The sequence below is a fragment of the Epinephelus moara genome, chromosome 11 (genome assembly GCF_006386435.1).
Source record: "Epinephelus moara isolate mb chromosome 11, YSFRI_EMoa_1.0, whole genome shotgun sequence".
Taxonomy (NCBI): domain Eukaryota; kingdom Metazoa; phylum Chordata; class Actinopteri; order Perciformes; family Serranidae; genus Epinephelus; species Epinephelus moara.
In genome coordinates, this window is record NC_065516.1 from 31,549,725 (window position 1) to 31,567,890 (window position 18,166).

The window sequence follows — 18,166 nt, forward strand, 5'->3', positions numbered from 1 at the left end:
TTTTTTTTTTTTTTTTTTCAAAATCGCCTTGATATCCAGCAAATCGCCTGGCAACCCTGCAATAGCCAATATACGATTTGATCGCTGATCGTCCCAGGCCTAATGGGAGTCATCAAAATGACAGGATTTGAGGTGTTGTAACTTCCTGGGAGTGAAAATCAAGCTCTATCCCTGCAAGAAAAAAGTAATTTTACTCACAGCATTCTTGTCTGGTAAACATAACCAGACAGGAAAACATTTGCGATGGCCGGGAATCGAACCCGGGTCAACTGCTTGGAAGGCAGCTATGCTTACCACTATACCACCATCGCAAGTCACAAGAATTTCCTCTGCACACTCAGCAGTTCATGTCACGAATTCCATGAGAGGAGGGAGGGAAAAGAGAAGGAGGAGGAGTGGAGGAGAACAAGCAGGCGGTCGATCATCAAAATTTCCAGTTTTTTTCTTGCCTTTGTGATTTAGGATCTGTCGTTCTTCAGGCATCTGTTAGCAAAGAACTGTGCAAAGACTCCCACTGTTCAAGTGAGTATTTCTTCCAAGTCACAGTGGTACAAAATATTCAAGAAAACACACCACAAGGTAGGAAAAGACAAAAACAAAGCTATTCTGTATTCAGAAAAAACACTGTGCAACAGGAAATGAATTATGGTGCGTGTACCCTGGCAGCCACATCAGAAAATGACTGTCCACTCAGAGCAGAGTATGTAAATTATATGCTCAGCACAGACACACAAAGAGCTACAGATTTATGAGGCCACACTGCCTCCTGCATGTGTGAACAGAGCATTACAAATTCCTAAATGGCAAAAATCCCTGATGGATTGAAGTTACTGGCGTCCACAATCAACAAAAGCAAAACTACATCAAAACATCACAGACTGAAAGTGAAACTTGTCTGTGCTTTCACTTTCTGTCCCAGTTAGAGAGGGCTGATTGCAAGGTATTTATTTTTTCATCTCATAAGCAACTTCACAGATAATGCGTTATTTCAAACAGCCTTCTGTGTGTGAGAGCATAATTAATCTTAAACTTTGGTGTATGGCTGTCTCATAAGAGAAAGAAATTAGAAATAAGTACATATGTTGAGGAGAATTATTACAAGAGATGGTTCATTACCACCAAATAAAAGCTATAACTGTTTTTGTTTTACTGAGAAAGAAGTGCTCATCTTTTTTGTATGTCCTTTCTTACAGCCACTTAGTTCAGGGTGCTTTTAATTTTCAGCCTCTACACACACAGAGAGAGTGTGGGTATTGTCCGCCTTTAATGACTAATTGGCTTGCCAAGTCATATTTACTGTACTTCCAGCATCATAAAGCTTGCTGGAGATGCCGGGGATTGAACCCGGGGCCTCATACATGCAAAGCATGCGCTCTACCACTGAGCTACATCCCCTCTGTTTGATGCATAGCAGACAGCAGGAAAAACAGAGTATTAATGAGCGATTGAGATGACAGTTGCAATTTACATGCAGGTGAAGATTCTCAGTCATCCAGGTCATGGCAATCTTAAGTGCTATATTGTAGGCAACTGGACTTGCTTGAGTTTCTTGCAGACGTTTGGCCTCTCATCCAAGAGGCTTCTTGAGTTCTAACGGACTGCTGCGGAGTTCACAAGCTTTAAACTCTTTGTGGGTGTGAAGCCTTACACAGTGGTTGAGGTCACATGTGAGCTCTGAGTTTCAGAGTCATTAAGGTAACCTGTGAGTCGTTGACCCACCCGGCCATGTTGTGTGTCATTAGGGTTAGATGGGTCCAGGTGTGAATGGGTGTTAAGTCGTCTAAGGAGGGATCCCAAGACTGCATTGTAGGTGGGTTATGAGTGGTGTCGTAGGCCACCTCCTCTGTTAAACGATGGTCATTCTAGTTTGACGTAGATAGCTTCTTTCCTGCCTCTTTATACCATCTGTCTTCTCGGGCCAATGCGATCATTGCTGTGCTCGAAGGAATGTCCCTTTTCCTTTCAATAGTCGTCTGGGGAGGGATCACGTCTAGCCCTATTGTATGCCGTCATGCTTTAAAAAAGTAAGATATCATCTCAGAAATGTTGACAAAAGCTGCTGTGGAGGTTCCATGGTGTAATGGTTAGCACTCTGGACTTTGAATCCAGTGATCCGAGTTCAAATCTCGGTGGAACCTGCTTTATAACCACTGCACACGTTAAAGAAAGAGTCCTTTCAACTAGTGAGTCTCTGCTCTACACCCCTGACAGCCAGGCCTATTCCTTGCTTGTTACATGACACTGCAAGAGAAAACACAGCAATTCTTCCTATGGGGGACATGAGGTGTGGCTACTATCAAAAATTTCCAACTATGCTGAAAAACAAACTGAAGTGGCAATTACCTTTAAAAGGTCAGTGGCTGTTCGGACTAAAAATAACACCTTTGGCTGACTTCGTCGGGCCAGTTTTTTTTTTCAGCTTACATCAACTGAGGAGTCAAATTTGATGGCGCTGACAGGGTTAAAGGAAGTGAACGTAGCATGTAGATCTGCATATTTTCACATACATTTACACCTGGCATTAATGTGCGTCTCTGGTGTCCACATCTAGATCTGTTTGCTATCCAATCACGCTCTGTCCCGCTGATGTCACATCCTCCTCTTCTTCTGCAAACATTTCCAGCAGCAGACTACAACGTCATATCCCATGTGCCGCAATAACAACAATAACAACAAGATGTGAGCCACCCATAAAGTTGAGTTATTATATGGGCACTTTTGTCGGAATGGAGAGCAGACACTTCGTCTCACCGTGACTTGCACCTGATTTGAATTTACACTTGTGTTTGATGTGGTCACAATGCGTCGCTGACCACCTTCAGAAGTGGTTTGGCAGATCGGATAACAATCCGTCAACAATTCCTTTCGAGTGTATTTACACCTGTACTTTCATGTGGTCAAGAGCAATCCGATTGCAATCACAAAAAACGCATGTTAATGCTAGGTGTGAAGGGGGTATAAGATTCAGAAGGTGAAAGATCTCTTTCTTTAACACAAGCTGTGATCATAAAGCAGGTCCCACCGAGATTTGAACTCGGATCGCTGGATTCAGAGTCCAGAGTGCTAACCATTACACCATGGAACCTCTACACAAACCCCATGACTGTTTCTGACATGATATCGCCATGCATGGGGTCATATGACAACAGTAATAATGGAGTCATTTTCGGGATCACAGTGTAGAAGCTGTGAAATGCTTCTGCACTACAAGGAACACTATAGTTGTCATATAAGTGACATTACTGCTCACTCTTCTTCCCCACTATCATGTTATAAGCACTGCCCAAGGGAAAAATACCAGCTGTCAGAAGTGGGATTTGAACCCACGCCTCCAGGGGAGACTGCGACCTGAACGCAGCGCCTTAGACCGCTCGGCCATCCTGACTGCTCACGGCTAACTTTTTCTATGGAAAAAAAATCACCCTACATATGTATAGCAATATTCTACTGCTGAATAATCTAAATAAACTAGAATCGCCTGACACTGTGCAGCACTGTAGCAAAGCTGAGTCAGGTTAGAGTTTCAGTTTCAGTCAGTGATTATCACCTCAGTAAATATCTATGACATCTTCATTGTTGCCACTGGATTTCTAGTCTAGCTCATTAACCACCACGACAACCACCCTAACTAGAAGGGTGTCAAAACATACTTCAAGGGCATTTAAAATCCGACATGGTTGTTGATGATTGTTATTATAGACTTAAAAGGGCGCTTAATGCACACAATATTTTTTGTGACAATGTTTCAAATACTTAATCTTTTTAGACTTGTCGACTAGTCTTGATTAAAATTTTCGTTTTGTCGACAGGGAAATTAGTCGCCAGTAACATCCCTATTCTCCTCATGGCAAAGTAGTCTCATATGCAGGGAGTAAGTAAGAGAGGGACCATGGTGTGTGCTAGCTAGCTAGCGGTCGGTGCAACCAGACCTGTTGACGCAAGGCTTCGCTCAATATATGCTGCACACTAATTTGCACACTGTAGTGAGGGGCTTCATTCAAACTCAGCAGAAACAAACTTAAATTCACAAATACTAAGTCTTTCCACTGTTCCGACAATCACCAACTCTGGTTTAGTTGGAATGAATCCTTAATTCACAGAGTTAGCTGTAAAAAAAATATATACTAATCTAAACAGGTTCCATGGTGTAATGGTTCCAACTAAACTGGAAAACAAACTGAAGTGGCCGTTACCTTTAGAAGGTCAGTGGGTGTTCCCACTAAAAACAACGCATTTGGCTGAGTTCGTCGGGCCAGTTTTTTTTTTTTCAGGTTGAGCAAATTTTATGGCGCTGACAGGGTTGAAGGAAGTGAACGTAGCATGCAGATCAGCATATTTTCACCGCTAACTCTGTGAATTAAAGATTATTTCAACCAAACCAGAGTTGGTGATTATCGGAACATTGGAAAGACTAATACAGTTTCAGGCTTCCTAACAATTGTGACCATACAGTGTAGAAGCTGTGAAATGCTTCTGCAGTACACGGAACACTGTAGTTTGTTATATGAGTGACATTACTGCTCTCTTTACTTCCCCACTATCATGGTACAAACACTGCCCAAGGGAAAAAAAACATCAGCTGTCAGAAGTGGGATTCGAACCCACGCCTCCAGGGGAGACTGCGACCTGAACGCAGCGCCTTAGACCGCTCGGCCATCCTGACTGCTCTCACTGCCAATTTTTCGATGAAAAAAAAAAAAAATACACCCAAGTATGAATAGCAATATTCTTCTGTTAAATTATCTACATAAACTAGAATTGACTCACGACTTCCAACCAACAACAAATCTGGCAAAAGAAAGATGTTCTACATTCACATCCATAATGGAAATGTTATCAGGATCACAGTGTAGAAGCTGTGAAATCCTTCTGCAGTACAAGGAACACTGTAGTTTGTCATATGAGTGACGTTAGTGCTCACTTTCCCACTATCATGTTACAAGCACTGCCTTCAGGGAAAAACACCAGCTGTCAGAAGTGGGAAACTCAAACTTTTCACACTTGCTTGTCCATTTATATTGCACTATAGTACAACTTTCAGTTGTTCATCTCACAGCATATGTTTGGCAGTTTGCTCTAGCACTAGTCAGATGGCATTGATGGGAGTCACCAAAGTGAAAGGACTCGCGGTGTTATAACTTCCTGGGAGTGAAAATCAAGCTCTATCCCTACAAGAAAAAAGTAATTTTAATCACAGTATTCTTGTCTGGTAAACATAACCAGACAGGAAAATATATGCGATGGCCGGGAATCGAACCCGGGTCAACTGCTTGGAAGGCAGCTATGCTTACCACTATACCACCATCGCCATACACAGAAATAAACTCTGCACACTCAGCAGTTCATGTCAGGAATTCGACAAGGGAGGAGGGAGGGAAAAGAGGAGGAGGAGGAGGAGGAGGAGGAATGGTCCTCAGCACAGACACACAAAGAGCTACAGATGTATGAGGCCACACTGCCTCCTGCATGTGTGAACAGAGCATTACAAATTCCTTCAGCTGACTACCAGGCCACATCTGATGTCATCACAGCGTCAGCATGCTGTCAGCATAGGACTTAAAGGAACACTACAAATCCCAATGCTAACACCCCTGTGTTACACTGAATTTGTGAAGAAAACGGTATGTTGCTTGCATGCCTCCACAGTGAACAAAGAATCCCTAAACTGCAAAAATTCAGTAATTGAAGTTACTGGCGTCCACAATCAACAACACCAAAACTATATCAAAACATCACAGACTGCAAGTGAAACTTGTCTGTGCTTTCACTTTCTGTCCCAGTGCAGCTTTAATCGGCATTGATGGGAGCACAACACCCAGGTGGACCGCACTCATTTTAGCTCCTGTACCAGCAAGATGCAATGACACACCACCACAGAATACCATCTGTAACAAACATCAGTACATCTGCAGTCTGCACTGAGTTTGAACGAGAGACTGAATAATTACAAGATATATAAAATAAAGTAACCACCATAAAGTTTTCATCGGCCTCCACGTTCTTTTCTACTGTTTACCTGTTCTCTGGCCTGTCTGTGATGTCAAACAGGATACAGCAAAAAAAACACACACACGGAAAGGCTGGCAATGGGAAAGTAGTCTATAGCCTATTTTTAGTGGGGTTTACCCGTGTTTAAAAAACGTGTACATGTGCTACTTTTGGCTTGAAAGGGGAATTACATTCATCATGACTGTGCAGCATCTGTAGGTGATTATCCGTCCACATCACTTCTGGCACCAGTTGTTCAAAAAAGTCTTCCGTTGTCGGCAGGATTCGAACCTGCGCGGGGAAACCCCAATGGATTTCTAGTCCATCGCCTTAACCACTCGGCCACGACAACCACATGATGTTGACCTGTTACTAAGCTCTCGGATGCTTAATTGTACCACGAGTTCACTATTCTTCACTATACTCTTCGGCTTTGGTGCATGACTGTCTCATAAGAGAAAGAAATTAGAAATAAGTGCATATGTTGAGGAGAATTGTTACAAGAGATGGTTCATCGCCACCAAATATAAACAGCTGTCTTTGTTTTATTAAAAAGAGGTACTCATCTAATATGTACGTCCATTCTTATAGCCACCTATCAGTTCAGGGTGCTTTTAATTTTCATACTTTCAACTTAGTGATTCTTTCAGCCTGCATGACCACATGAACCATATTCACAGCATCATAAAGCTTGTTGGAGATGCCGGGGATTGAACCCGGGGCCTCATACATGCAAAGCATGCGCTCTACCACTGAGCTACATCCCCTTTGATTCACACACTGAAGATAAGCAGGGAGATGTGGGTGCTGGAAAGATGGAGGGAAGTTTACCACAGTTCATTTACACATACTACTCACCTTGTTATGATATATTGCTGATTATAAATCAGCAAAGTATCCCTTTAACAGTTCAGAGACAACACATAATAACAGTCTATAGTTGTTGACAGAAATTAAGGGTGAATTTAGCTCATTTTAGCTCCTGTACCAGCAAGATGCAATAACGCACCACCACAAAGTACCGCCCATCTCTGCAGTCTTCAATCATCAATCCATCTTAGTCTGCAGTTAGCCACGAGTTTGAAAGAGAGACTGAGTAAGTAAGAGATATATATATAAAGATGTAACCACCATAAGTTCTCATAGGCCTCAATGCTTTTGTCAACTGTTTCCCTATTCACTGGCCTGTCTGTGATGTTAAACGCGACACACCAAAAAAAAAACACCCCACACACACACGGAAAGACATGCTCATCTGCTGCAGAAACGCTGCTCTCGTCTACTGGCAATGGGAAAGTAATCTATGGGCTATTTTTAGCTGGCTTACCTGTGTACACGACTCACATGCACTCATTTTGGTAGAAAACAAGCACTTTCCTGATGACTCAGTGTCTGTAGCAAGCATACTGTCCACATCAGTTCTTGCACTAATTGTTCAAAACAGTCCACCGTTGTCGGCAGGATTCGAACCTGCGCGGGGAAACCCCAATGGATTTCTAGTCCATCGCCTTAACCACTCGGCCACGACAACTACACAATGTCCACCTGTTACTAAGGTCCTGAATGCTTAGATGTACAACCAGTTCACTATTGTTCACTATACTCTTTGGCTGTCGCATAAGAGAAAGAAATAAGTACGTATGTTGAGAAGAATAATTAGAAGAGTTGGTTCATCGCCACAAAATAAAAACCACAACTGTCTTTGTTTTACTGAGCAAAACGTCCTTGTCTTATTTGTATGTCCTTTCTTATAGTCACATATCAGTTCAGGGTGCTTTTAATTTTCATCCTCTACACACGAAGAGGATGTAGGTATTGTCTGCCTTAAGCGTGAAATGCTTTCAACTTAGGTATTCTTTCACCAGGCTGGGTCATATGCACTATACTCACAGCATCATAAAGCTTGCTGGAGATGCCGGGGATTGAACCCGGGGCCTCATACATGCAAAGCATGCGCTCTACCACTGAGCTACATCCCCTGTGTCATAAACAGAAAAACAGTACAAGAAAACAGAGGATGTAGGAGAACGATAAATGGACAAAGGCATGTAGTTTAACTTGCTACTTGCTACTAATCTAGGTTATAGAAAACTGTGTCTAGAACTAGAATTACCAAGTCAAAGAGTACTAGCTTTGCTGTTTTTGCTCCACATTGACATGAATCTTACAATAACTCAGAAAATAGCTGCCAGACGTAACTACTTTTGAAATAGTGCTACATACCCAGAGAAAACAGAGAAAAAGGGGCTGAAGCATTCGCTTTGCTCATGAGGTACAAAAACCTACAACTACAAAGATGCACTGTCGGCAGGATTCAAACCTGCACAGGGAGACCCCAATAGATTTGCGGTCCATCGCCTTCATCACTCGGCCACAACAACCCACTCTAGACAAATTTACTCAATATTGAGACACCTGAATTATATCTGCAGGGGCTTTGAACTACTGGGAATCAACAGTACAAATTCCCGGCAGCTGAGCAGTCACCACACTTTTGTGAAAGGTTGATCGGAGCTACAAACATTTTATGTATTCTCTAATCATAAAGAACTACTCATAAGAATTCAGAAAAACTGAGAAGATCTGGAGTTCGTGATGAACTGTGTAACTATTTAATAAAACACGCTATACTATGAGCTCAACGTGCAGTAAATGAAAGACTGTGGTCTCTGGATACTTACAGTTCAAGAACACAGAATATTGAGCTTAGTCTTGTCAAACAAAAGGTATTCCCAAAAATAAATAAAAATGAAAACTATATTTTTTAGTAAAAGGACAAACTGTAAAGTGAAAATAAAAACATTGTAACAATCCTCTTGACTGTCAATTTAACCAAGTGTTTTGTCTAGTGATTCATCTGAAATAGACTTGAGCTTGAAATATGACTAAATTGTGTTCCTGCTATAGACACAGGAAGGTAATATAAATACACCTATCATTTTTAGTTCTATATATTGACCACAAGATGGCAGTGGTTCACATTCTTCTACAAGTCACCTCTTAGTAACACTTCTAAGTTACACACACTCACAGTGGTAAATGAAAAGGGACAGAGTAAGATGTGTGAGGAAGTGTACCTTGAAATACTGTGGAAGGATGCAGTTAAATGTCCTCTGTAGGCTGTATCAGTGTGAATATCCTCCTCTCAGACACCTTCAGAACCATCCTCCAGAAGTCTCCTAAATGCTGCCCCAAACAAAAATTTGCAACAGGAAAAAAATCAATGTAAACCAATTCAGTGGAAATAGTACATTACATACATGTATACATACAAATATATATACACACCACAAGGATGTGGGTTTATCAGCCACCACAGCTATTGGATTCCATGTTACAGGTGGTTAAGGTAAAGCCACTTACATTTGCATTATTCACTGCTGAGTAGGGGTGTGCCATATCATCTTGTTCACGATAACACCAGACTAAATATCAAAAATTAATATCGTGATACTCGCAATATTTCGCCTTATTGTCACATTGACGTCATACTGTTACCCACGGCCACTACAAGCATGACTGAAAGTGAAATTATCACAGACTCCATGGTGGATCCAAAAAGAGGAGCAGCTTCAGTAGTGTGGAATAAACTAGTGTGGAATAAACTGTGGCGTCCTGAATGTTTTATGAACAGCCCCGGACTTCTCAGACTCTTAGCAACTTAGCACTCAGAGGGAACTCATTCAGCGGCTCCTCTGGCAGCAGCACAGCGTCTCTCCCTCTCCTCTCTCACCATATGCACACAGGAGTCGGTGTCGTCAAGTGATTTTGTCATAAACCTTTGGTAATGTAAACTTTTGTGACGACAAAAAGCTCCATATATGTGAATGTGTGATAGTTGTGGTATCATAACAGCCTGTCACAGGTTACAGCGTGATGATTAGAGGAGAAATGGCCGAGCATAAAGGTCCAGGTGGAAAAAAATCTTTTAAATATATATGTATAATCATGTATATAGATGCCAGGGGACATTTTTTTGTATTTGGGAGCTGTTTAAATGTGTAATTTGTGGTATTTTATTTTGTTGAACTATTAATATTGTAACAGAATCTGAATCTCACTCTGAGTTACTGTTGTTGTTCACAAACTAAAGAAATGCAAGATGATTTTTGTTCATCTTTTTCTGAATATCTGAGGGCAAACTGTCAGGCCGCATCACTTATTTTGATGCAATACTGCTGCCTATCTACAGTAACTGTTAATCGACACATTTGGATAATGAGCCGGGTGATAACCTTTTGGTATGAGCCAAATTACTGCTAACAGGGATTATATAAACTTTCTAACAGGCTGGATTAACAGAAAACGAACCTTGTTTTCTCCTGAGGCTTCCTCCCACAGAGTGATACAGAGGCCCGGTGTTTTATCGTGATGGAGGTCAAAGCTGCTGCAGACGCCTCGTTACATAACCTGCTGAGATAAACACCAGTCAAACTTAAGCTAGCTAAAGTTAGCTCGTTAGCCCGCTAGCTTACATTTTGGAACGTTTACCGTTACTTTCTTGTAGACATGCTCCGGTTAAACTCGGAAACTGTGACAGACAGCGGCCTTTCGACGACACAGTCACCTGACAGTAGTTTTTGCCTGCTAACTCTCCAATTTATTAATTTATCCGAGTTTTGTGGGCATTAATAAACTTAGCGTGTCCTGTCCGCGTGCGGTCCTCTGCGGCAGAAGGCTGGGACTCGAACGGCGTGACGTCATAAGTCTTCTTCGGCCGCTGGTGGTGACGCTGCTGTTAGATTTCGTGTTTATTGGGACATGCGAGTTTTAAATCACAAGTTTTCTCACTTCTGTATTCCTGTAAAGTGAGTTTACTGTGCATGCCATATTCATTTTTAAATAAAATAAAGGCTAGGTCAGGTCATGGGTCTTCAACAGGGCTCCCGGGACCCCTAGGGAGGCCTCAGGGTAACTGCAGGGGGGCCGCCAGATTATTGTTATTATTAAAACTATTGGTTACCTGACTAATGCTTATAAATGTTTTTTGTTTGTTTGTTTTGTTTTGTTTTTAAACGATTCTAGGTTACTATATGTGGACAGCAACTTACAGTTAGGGCACAAGTATACTGGCTGCGTGGCCAAACGTATGCTACATAGTGTGCTGCGCCTGTGTGTATACTTGCTGCAGCACGGTCGTTCGTTGATGCAGCCAAAACGCCTGATACTAGCCATGTTTCCATCAGCCTGTTTAGATGCGCATCTAGAAGTATCGCATCAGAAAATTATGATGGAAACGCCAAAATTCGAATTAAAATCCTCTGATTCGCACAAACTAAAATACGCTCGCTTTAGCCGGGTTTTGGTTGATTCGAAAAAATTGTTGATTCGCAAAACGGGTGATGGAAACAGTTATGTTCGAATTCAGTCTGACGTAGCGCACCTCTCTCCATGGTGATATCCACACTCCGTGTCGGGAAGGCGGTAATGCATTTACAAGCTGGTTGCCAACCGCCAGAAAACGTAGAAGCAGGGTTGTAGCTACCATTGAGGACACTGAGGTCAAATCCTCTATATTTATTTATTTTTTGTGAACTGGGGGTTTCAGCAACTTGCAGGGAGTTAAAGAAAACAAACTCACACATGATTTCAGTATTTTTGGGATCAAGCTGTTTAAATTTTAAAACTTTTTATCCAACAAATAGATTTTTATTCTTGTAAGGTTTTGAAACAGCATTTAGACATGTCGTCATGCCGGGAAATAAAAATTACAAACAGTACAATAAAACAAATTAAAAACATTTCAGATCTTTTTATTGATTTCTCGTCAAATTTTGAGGGTGGTGTTTTGTGCACCAGGGGACCATTGACCTCAGTATTTTTGAAATCCTGGCTACGGCCCTGCGTAGAAGAAGAAGAATGTGAGACTTGTTTTGTTTCCGGTTCTGTGGAAAACTCGCGCGAGTTCGTAGTTTTCACCAAAGTCCGTACATTTAATGGAAACACACAGGATTCGTATTTCTTTTAATGTGCATTTCCCAATGATTTGAATCACTTTTTAAAGATATTTTAGGACATTTTTGCCTTTAATCGATAGGACGGCGAAGCATGAATGGGGGAGAGACACGCAACAAAGGGCCATAGGCCGGAGTCGAACCCGGGCCGCCGCGACAACAGCCCTGCACATGGGGCGCCCGCTCCACCACCAAGTCACTGACACCCCGATTCGAATCACTTTTGGATGGAAACATAGCAACTGGTGGTCTCCGCTAGGGGCAGACCACAGCACTCAGACACAGAGGTCGCGAAAAGCTAAGAAGGCAGTGACACTGTATTTCTGGATGTAGTAGGCTATACACAAACATGGATACTCTCGATGAAGAGGAGATTATAATTTTATGTCTTTTAAGATCTCGGCAGAGGAAAAGGCGTCGTCTCCGCCGCCATTGGAGATGGTATGTGCGGCCCGACCTCACGTTCACGGTCTCTAGAGGTCTACTTCGCATGAGCACCTCTAGTGTTCATGTCAATATTGCATCTCACGCCTGACCTACCACGTCCTCCTGAGACCTGAACTTTCAGTCTGTATGTATTTTTATTTTGTCCTAGCTATTTGGGATCAATAGGACTCAGTAAGTATGCTATAGAAAACTAAACACAGTCAGTGATACTGATCCACTGTCCTCAAACGAGACGACAATAAAGTTCTAGTGTCTTCAAACGAGATGATAGAGAAGTCCCAATGTCTTTGAATGAGTACCTTCTAATCAACAGCGTCTTAGCTTGTCACTGTTGCTACAATTGGTCAAATTTGTTGCCATATCAAACTACAAACATTATTAATCATAAATAAACAAGTTTCAAACATAAAATGTGATCATGTTTCGGACCTTGTCCACTTTTCTATGGGGATCGGCTAAGAGACTGACTTGGCAGAGATGGCTGCCATCTTGTTTGTACGTGGATTAGTGTATTGTGCTCTTACTATCACTAGATGGCACAAAAAAAGTGTCCATGAATGAGGACAACAGGTCTAAGTTAAGCAGAATGAAGTATAAGCTCAAGTAAACCCAAAATGTGATGTCCTTATGTGAGGATACAGGGTCTCAGGAGGATGTTAAAAATTACATGTGAGCAAAAAAAAAGTCAATCAATAAAAAGCTTATTACCATCAACCGAACATTTTCTTTGGCCTGCTTTGTTTCTTTATAAACTAGATGATGTCAGCTCGGCAACTGCAACGGCAAACCAAAATTTCTTTCCGAATTGTTGTTCCAACTTGAGGGAGCGTTCACATAAATTTCCCAGACAGAAACTCTAAACTTTTCTGATTATTCCGATGCCACATGAATGCAGGGTAAATCATTATCATTGGATGGAGGTAGGGTCGGGGGACATGGTTTTCCTTGTATTATTATTGACTTTTCTGTCATGACCTGTTCAAATATTTACAGTGAAAAATTATTTTATTCCGTTCCAAATGGACAAAACCTCCTTACCTTTCAGATTAATGAGACAAGACTCCAAAAACAGGAGGATTACAAAGTCAGAAAGAGTCTGCAGATAGTTTGGGATCATGATAGGTGAGTGTTTGTTGAAAAGTCTGACAGAGCTCAGGGAAAATGCTGTCGATTTGGCAGGAGGTCTCGGTCAGACATTTGTTGTCTGTCTGGGCGTTTAGTGTCACTAACAAGCTCCTCTATCAAGAGCAGCTGACCTGAGCATGCAAAGGACTCCACAATCAAAAGGCTGTTTGGCGTGTTGAAACCTGAGCAATAATCACCATACTGTAATCTGGCAAGAATTACACCCTCTTATTCCAATTTATGAGACTATTAAACGGCTGAAAACACTGAGGTAGAAATTATCAGAACCTCTCATCTTAGAGTGCAATCAAGCTTCATTCTGAACAGGTTTGTGTTCAAGAGCGATGATCCTGAAACACTCTTCCATGGGCTCCATCCACCCGTCCATGCCAGTGCTGGCAATTTGTTTCCAGATGTAAACATGCATGTCGCTTGGAGGCTGAGATTCAGTGAAAACCAGTGAGCTTGTGGTGAGAATACACTCCGACTGCCAAACACCTGGACAGCACACAGCTGGCTGCAAGTCCTGTTTTCACTGGGGGGAGCGCTGATGCTGAGGCCACTGCAGGAACGCTGTGTGTCTGTTAATAAAAGATGATATTTCTCTGCCAGTAGCAGGATCATCCCATTGTCTACTGAAGCTGTTTCCGTGTGTTACAGAATCTGTCTCTTTGTACAGTATTTCAGCTCCAGTTTGTCAGCTGACCACAAAGATCCAGCTGTTGTCAAACCACTGTGGTCTTTCCACCGAGGAATTTGACAGAATGTTTCCAGCATCTCAATAAAAGGGGTCAAGGGCTTGGGGAAAAGGCTATCCAACCCCAATAACTGACATCATCATCCACCCTTTCTCTCGCACGTGGCCAAAAATCAGAAATCTGTTTTTGTTTGGTTTCTCTCATGGCTAAGCAACGCGACATAGAGTCTGTTGCTCTTATGAGACTTTTTTTTTTTCAATTGCTGGACACACTGAGCTGAGGAGAAAATGCAAAGCTATGGCAACATCTGGCACAGATCAATCGAAGAAAACGAAGGACAGAGTTGTTTCGATTTTCTGGAATGAAAGCTTGCAAAACAACCCCACTTGAAATGACATTGCAAAATTATTTGCTCCAAAAGTTTTGGGAGAGCGGACTGCAAAACATTACCTCACTTAGGGAAAGTACACCCAGATGAGCAACATGAATGCCTGGCCGGCTGAGAAACTTTATATAACATACTGTGTACCAACACCAGCTGCCACATTCAAGAGAACAGTAATACATGGTAGCTTCCAAGTCCTGCATAACCAGCTGCTATAGGAACCCTCCCTTTTGTATCTCCACCTGACTGATTATGTAAATTACCAAAGTACACACTGTATGGCAACGGAGAGGAAACCTCTGTCTTTAATTATTCATCTTGGCTAACAGTGGGCCACAAACAGTACAAGGCCTTCCAGCCATCCTGCAAAGACTTCAACCATGAATTATGGATGAATTGGAAAGACCTTAGTGGCAGCAGACTCTGTTCGGAGAGACGGACCACTCAGGTTTGTCCTGTCAAAACTCTAGATCGCTACTTTTTTTTCCAAATCATAATTCGCAAAGTCTGGACAAGCTCAATTTACTCTGTTGGGTTTGGACTTTTACACATCACTTGTAGTTTCACTGCATGCATATTTCAAAGCTTAAGGCATTTCCCATAAAGAAAACTCTGTGGTTTCCCAACACTATAAATCATAGCTGTGTAAATTAATGTATGCTACGTTTTTTATTCAGCAAGAACAAATCCTATAGCAACACCCTCCCATAAACACACCAGAACTTGAGTTTGGAAAAAGGAAAAAAGAGCTCCTTCATATATTTCCATTAGTGTCATTATGTGCTGCTACACAATATTTCACAGTGTTTAGGATTATTATAATACCCAGGATGATAAAGATGATGTCTGTATTCCTTAATACAGAGTTAGATGTTCAGACACCAAAGGGAGCACAGTGCAGACATCTCTGGACCTGTAGTTTATCTGTACGGTCAAAGAGCATAGATCCTGTTAGGGCTGACATCACAGTGACGTCATTTCATTAGCTGGAGGCAAAACACAACTCTCCCCCACAGGGCTGTAGGCTACATAGGAGTCTTAAAATGTGGTCTTGTTGTGTTACTGGGAGCTCAAAATTAAATTCTATCACATACCAGCCGCCACTGCCTGCCAAAAAAAACCGAAGACAACTATGGCTAAATGTGATTAGACGAAAGGACTGGACAGAGGCGATCATCAAAAACGCTCACATGTGCAGCACACACTTCATATCAGGTTAGGAAAAAAGTATTTCCTGTTGTTGACCTGGGGAGGACATGCATACTCCGCACAGAAGGACTCCCCCACCCCGGGGTTCAAGCCCTCCACCCTGGGTTCTAACCAGGAACCGTCTTGTTGTGAGGCGACAATGCTACAATGCAGACGTCCCTCTCCCCAGCAACGCTTTCCAGCTCCTCCTGTTGGACCCCAAGATGAGATATGTAATCCCTCCAGGGTGTTCTGGGTCTGACCCAGGGCCTCCTACCAGTGGGACGTGCCCGAAACACCTCCAGCAGGAGGCACCCAGGAAGATCCTGATCAGATGCCCGAACCACCTCAACTGACCAACTGACCCCTTTCGACACAAAGGAGCAGCAGCTCTACTCCAAGCTCCCTCCGGATGTCCAAGCTCCTCACCCTATCTCTAGGCTGCTGGACAGACCTGGTAAACCCAAACGTGCAGTGAGGGTGAACTGGGAACGTCTGGCTGAGGCCCCTGTCCGTGGGGTCTTCAACTCCCACCTCCTTGGGGAGGTTAGGGACATGGAATCGGAGGGGTCCATGTTCAAAGCGGCTGCTAGGAGCTGTGGTCGACAAAAAATCCAGTGGAAATAAGAATATGTGCAATAGTTTTGTCAAAAATATCGATACAGGTTGATTCTGAATATCGGAAACGGTTTCAGTATCGGTTCAACAGTACCAGTGGCTTTTTCTCACTCTCTCTTATTGTTAATATTCCTACAGTCATTCTGATTTTCTCTGCTACTAACCAGAAAGTCATTGACATGTGAAAGCCTTGTTATATATTTTTTTTAATAAAAAGAATCAATTTTATGCCCTTGATTTTAATTTTTCCCCATACTATTGGAAGTGGTAACCCTAAATTCGATATTTTTCAAGGTATTGTATCAAAGTCAGTCATTCCAGTACTGTGACAACCAATGTGTTGTTATTGTGAAAGGTAGCAAGATGAAATACCATTTTATAATAATGTGCAGAGCGTAACTCACAACTTCATGGTTGTATTGTTTGATTTTATTTTTTAAATAATGTATTTAATGTCGGGCTCTTTGTGTTTCCATATAAGCTCTATGTCTTTGTGTTGATTCATCCAGCATTCAGGCTGCTCGACTGCTTGATTCTCTGGCAGCACAGAGTGTTATTTAGGTTGACTGCTCGCTGCGAGACACTACAGCTCACTGCCCACTCGGAGCTTCTATCTGCAACATGGACACTGAATCCATTCAAATGAACACAGTTTTGTTCATACAGCAAACACAGCATGTACAGTAAGCTACTGTTGGTGTGTATCGTGTGTCTGTGTGGGCTGTATGCATTGGAAACTGAGCTGTACTGATCACGCTACACCACAAGCAGATTCCACCAGTTGTGGCTGTGGGGTAATTAAACTTGGACTTGATTTATTTCCACATAACTGGCCAATAATTGGGCTGACGGGCTGAGCACTCCTCAGGTTGATCATATGACCTGTTGCTGTCTGCTGCACTCTAGAAACAACTCACACAGCTGAAGCACCAATGCTCAACAAACCTACACTATGATCCTGTTTAATGGACTTCAGTTAGATTAAGATGAGCAGATATAAACCCGAGGATGAAGAATACAAAGGACATTGTTTTCTCCTGCTGTATACTTTCATCTAAAAGCCTTTTAAATGGCTGGCGGAAGATTCCAGTGTCGTCTGTCGGGCTTCAATAATGGCTAAGTCACAATTAAGCTATCATGACAGCCGTGACCTCCTCCAGTGTCTTCTTAGCCAGGAAAACAGACAAACCACAAGTTTGTAGTGTTTCCAAAATCCCCAAATCTTTGTCTTACTTGAAACAATTGTTGTGTTTTTGGCCAAATAAGAACGAATCAAACAATTAAAGTGGAATACAATACACAATTTAACATGTGTTTTCCTCTATATGTATGCATTCACTGTGGCATAATTCAACAAAACCATATTTTAAAAGGACAGTTATGTGATTTGTTGGTATTTATGTACTTTAAAAGAGCAGTGTGTAAGATTTAGGGGGATTTAGTGACATCTAGTGGTGAGATTTGCAGATTGCAACCAGCTGAAAGTTCTCTAGATTAAAATTACTTCAGCATTCATTGTTCAGGAGATTTTTACTGTGAGCAGAATTATCCACAGACATCTCCTCCTCTCCAAAACAAGTGGATCAGGTGATTTAAACCGATAAAAACACTGAATGAAACAGTTCCACGTTACAAATCAGTGTTCCCCCGATAGAATAATGGCTGACTTTTTACCAGACTTCGACTTTGTGGAGGAGGAATTTGATTTTGCAGAGTTTGATGGCCGCCCTTATTTATTTGAGCCAGAATACACTGACGAAGAG

The 18,166-nt window shown here is 42.1% G+C and overlaps 11 non-coding genes across 11 annotated transcripts; 1 reads left to right on the forward strand and 10 right to left on the reverse strand.

Moving 5' to 3' along the window:
• Nucleotides 1-239: 239 nt before the first annotated feature.
• On the reverse strand, nucleotides 240-311 carry trnag-ucc (transfer RNA glycine (anticodon UCC)). The gene has a single exon. It is a non-coding gene; the product is annotated as a tRNA-Gly (tRNA).
• Nucleotides 312-1,323: 1,012 nt separating this feature from the next.
• trnaa-ugc (transfer RNA alanine (anticodon UGC)) lies at nucleotides 1,324-1,395 on the reverse strand. Its single transcript has one exon. It is a non-coding gene; the product is annotated as a tRNA-Ala (tRNA).
• Nucleotides 1,396-2,066: 671 nt separating this feature from the next.
• On the forward strand, nucleotides 2,067-2,138 carry trnaq-uug (transfer RNA glutamine (anticodon UUG)). Its single transcript has one exon. It is a non-coding gene; the product is annotated as a tRNA-Gln (tRNA).
• An 875-nt stretch (nucleotides 2,139-3,013) lies between these two features.
• On the reverse strand, nucleotides 3,014-3,085 carry trnaq-cug (transfer RNA glutamine (anticodon CUG)). The gene has a single exon. It is a non-coding gene; the product is annotated as a tRNA-Gln (tRNA).
• A 217-nt stretch (nucleotides 3,086-3,302) lies between these two features.
• trnal-cag (transfer RNA leucine (anticodon CAG)) lies at nucleotides 3,303-3,385 on the reverse strand. Its single transcript has one exon. It is a non-coding gene; the product is annotated as a tRNA-Leu (tRNA).
• A 1,195-nt stretch (nucleotides 3,386-4,580) lies between these two features.
• trnal-cag (transfer RNA leucine (anticodon CAG)) lies at nucleotides 4,581-4,663 on the reverse strand. The gene has a single exon. It is a non-coding gene; the product is annotated as a tRNA-Leu (tRNA).
• Nucleotides 4,664-5,236: 573 nt separating this feature from the next.
• trnag-ucc (transfer RNA glycine (anticodon UCC)) lies at nucleotides 5,237-5,308 on the reverse strand. The gene has a single exon. It is a non-coding gene; the product is annotated as a tRNA-Gly (tRNA).
• Nucleotides 5,309-6,258: 950 nt separating this feature from the next.
• Nucleotides 6,259-6,340, reverse strand: trnas-aga (transfer RNA serine (anticodon AGA)). Its single transcript has one exon. It is a non-coding gene; the product is annotated as a tRNA-Ser (tRNA).
• A 343-nt stretch (nucleotides 6,341-6,683) lies between these two features.
• On the reverse strand, nucleotides 6,684-6,755 carry trnaa-ugc (transfer RNA alanine (anticodon UGC)). Its single transcript has one exon. It is a non-coding gene; the product is annotated as a tRNA-Ala (tRNA).
• A 682-nt stretch (nucleotides 6,756-7,437) lies between these two features.
• trnas-aga (transfer RNA serine (anticodon AGA)) lies at nucleotides 7,438-7,519 on the reverse strand. Its single transcript has one exon. It is a non-coding gene; the product is annotated as a tRNA-Ser (tRNA).
• A 376-nt stretch (nucleotides 7,520-7,895) lies between these two features.
• Nucleotides 7,896-7,967, reverse strand: trnaa-ugc (transfer RNA alanine (anticodon UGC)). Its single transcript has one exon. It is a non-coding gene; the product is annotated as a tRNA-Ala (tRNA).
• Between the last annotated feature and the right edge of the window lie 10,199 nt (nucleotides 7,968-18,166).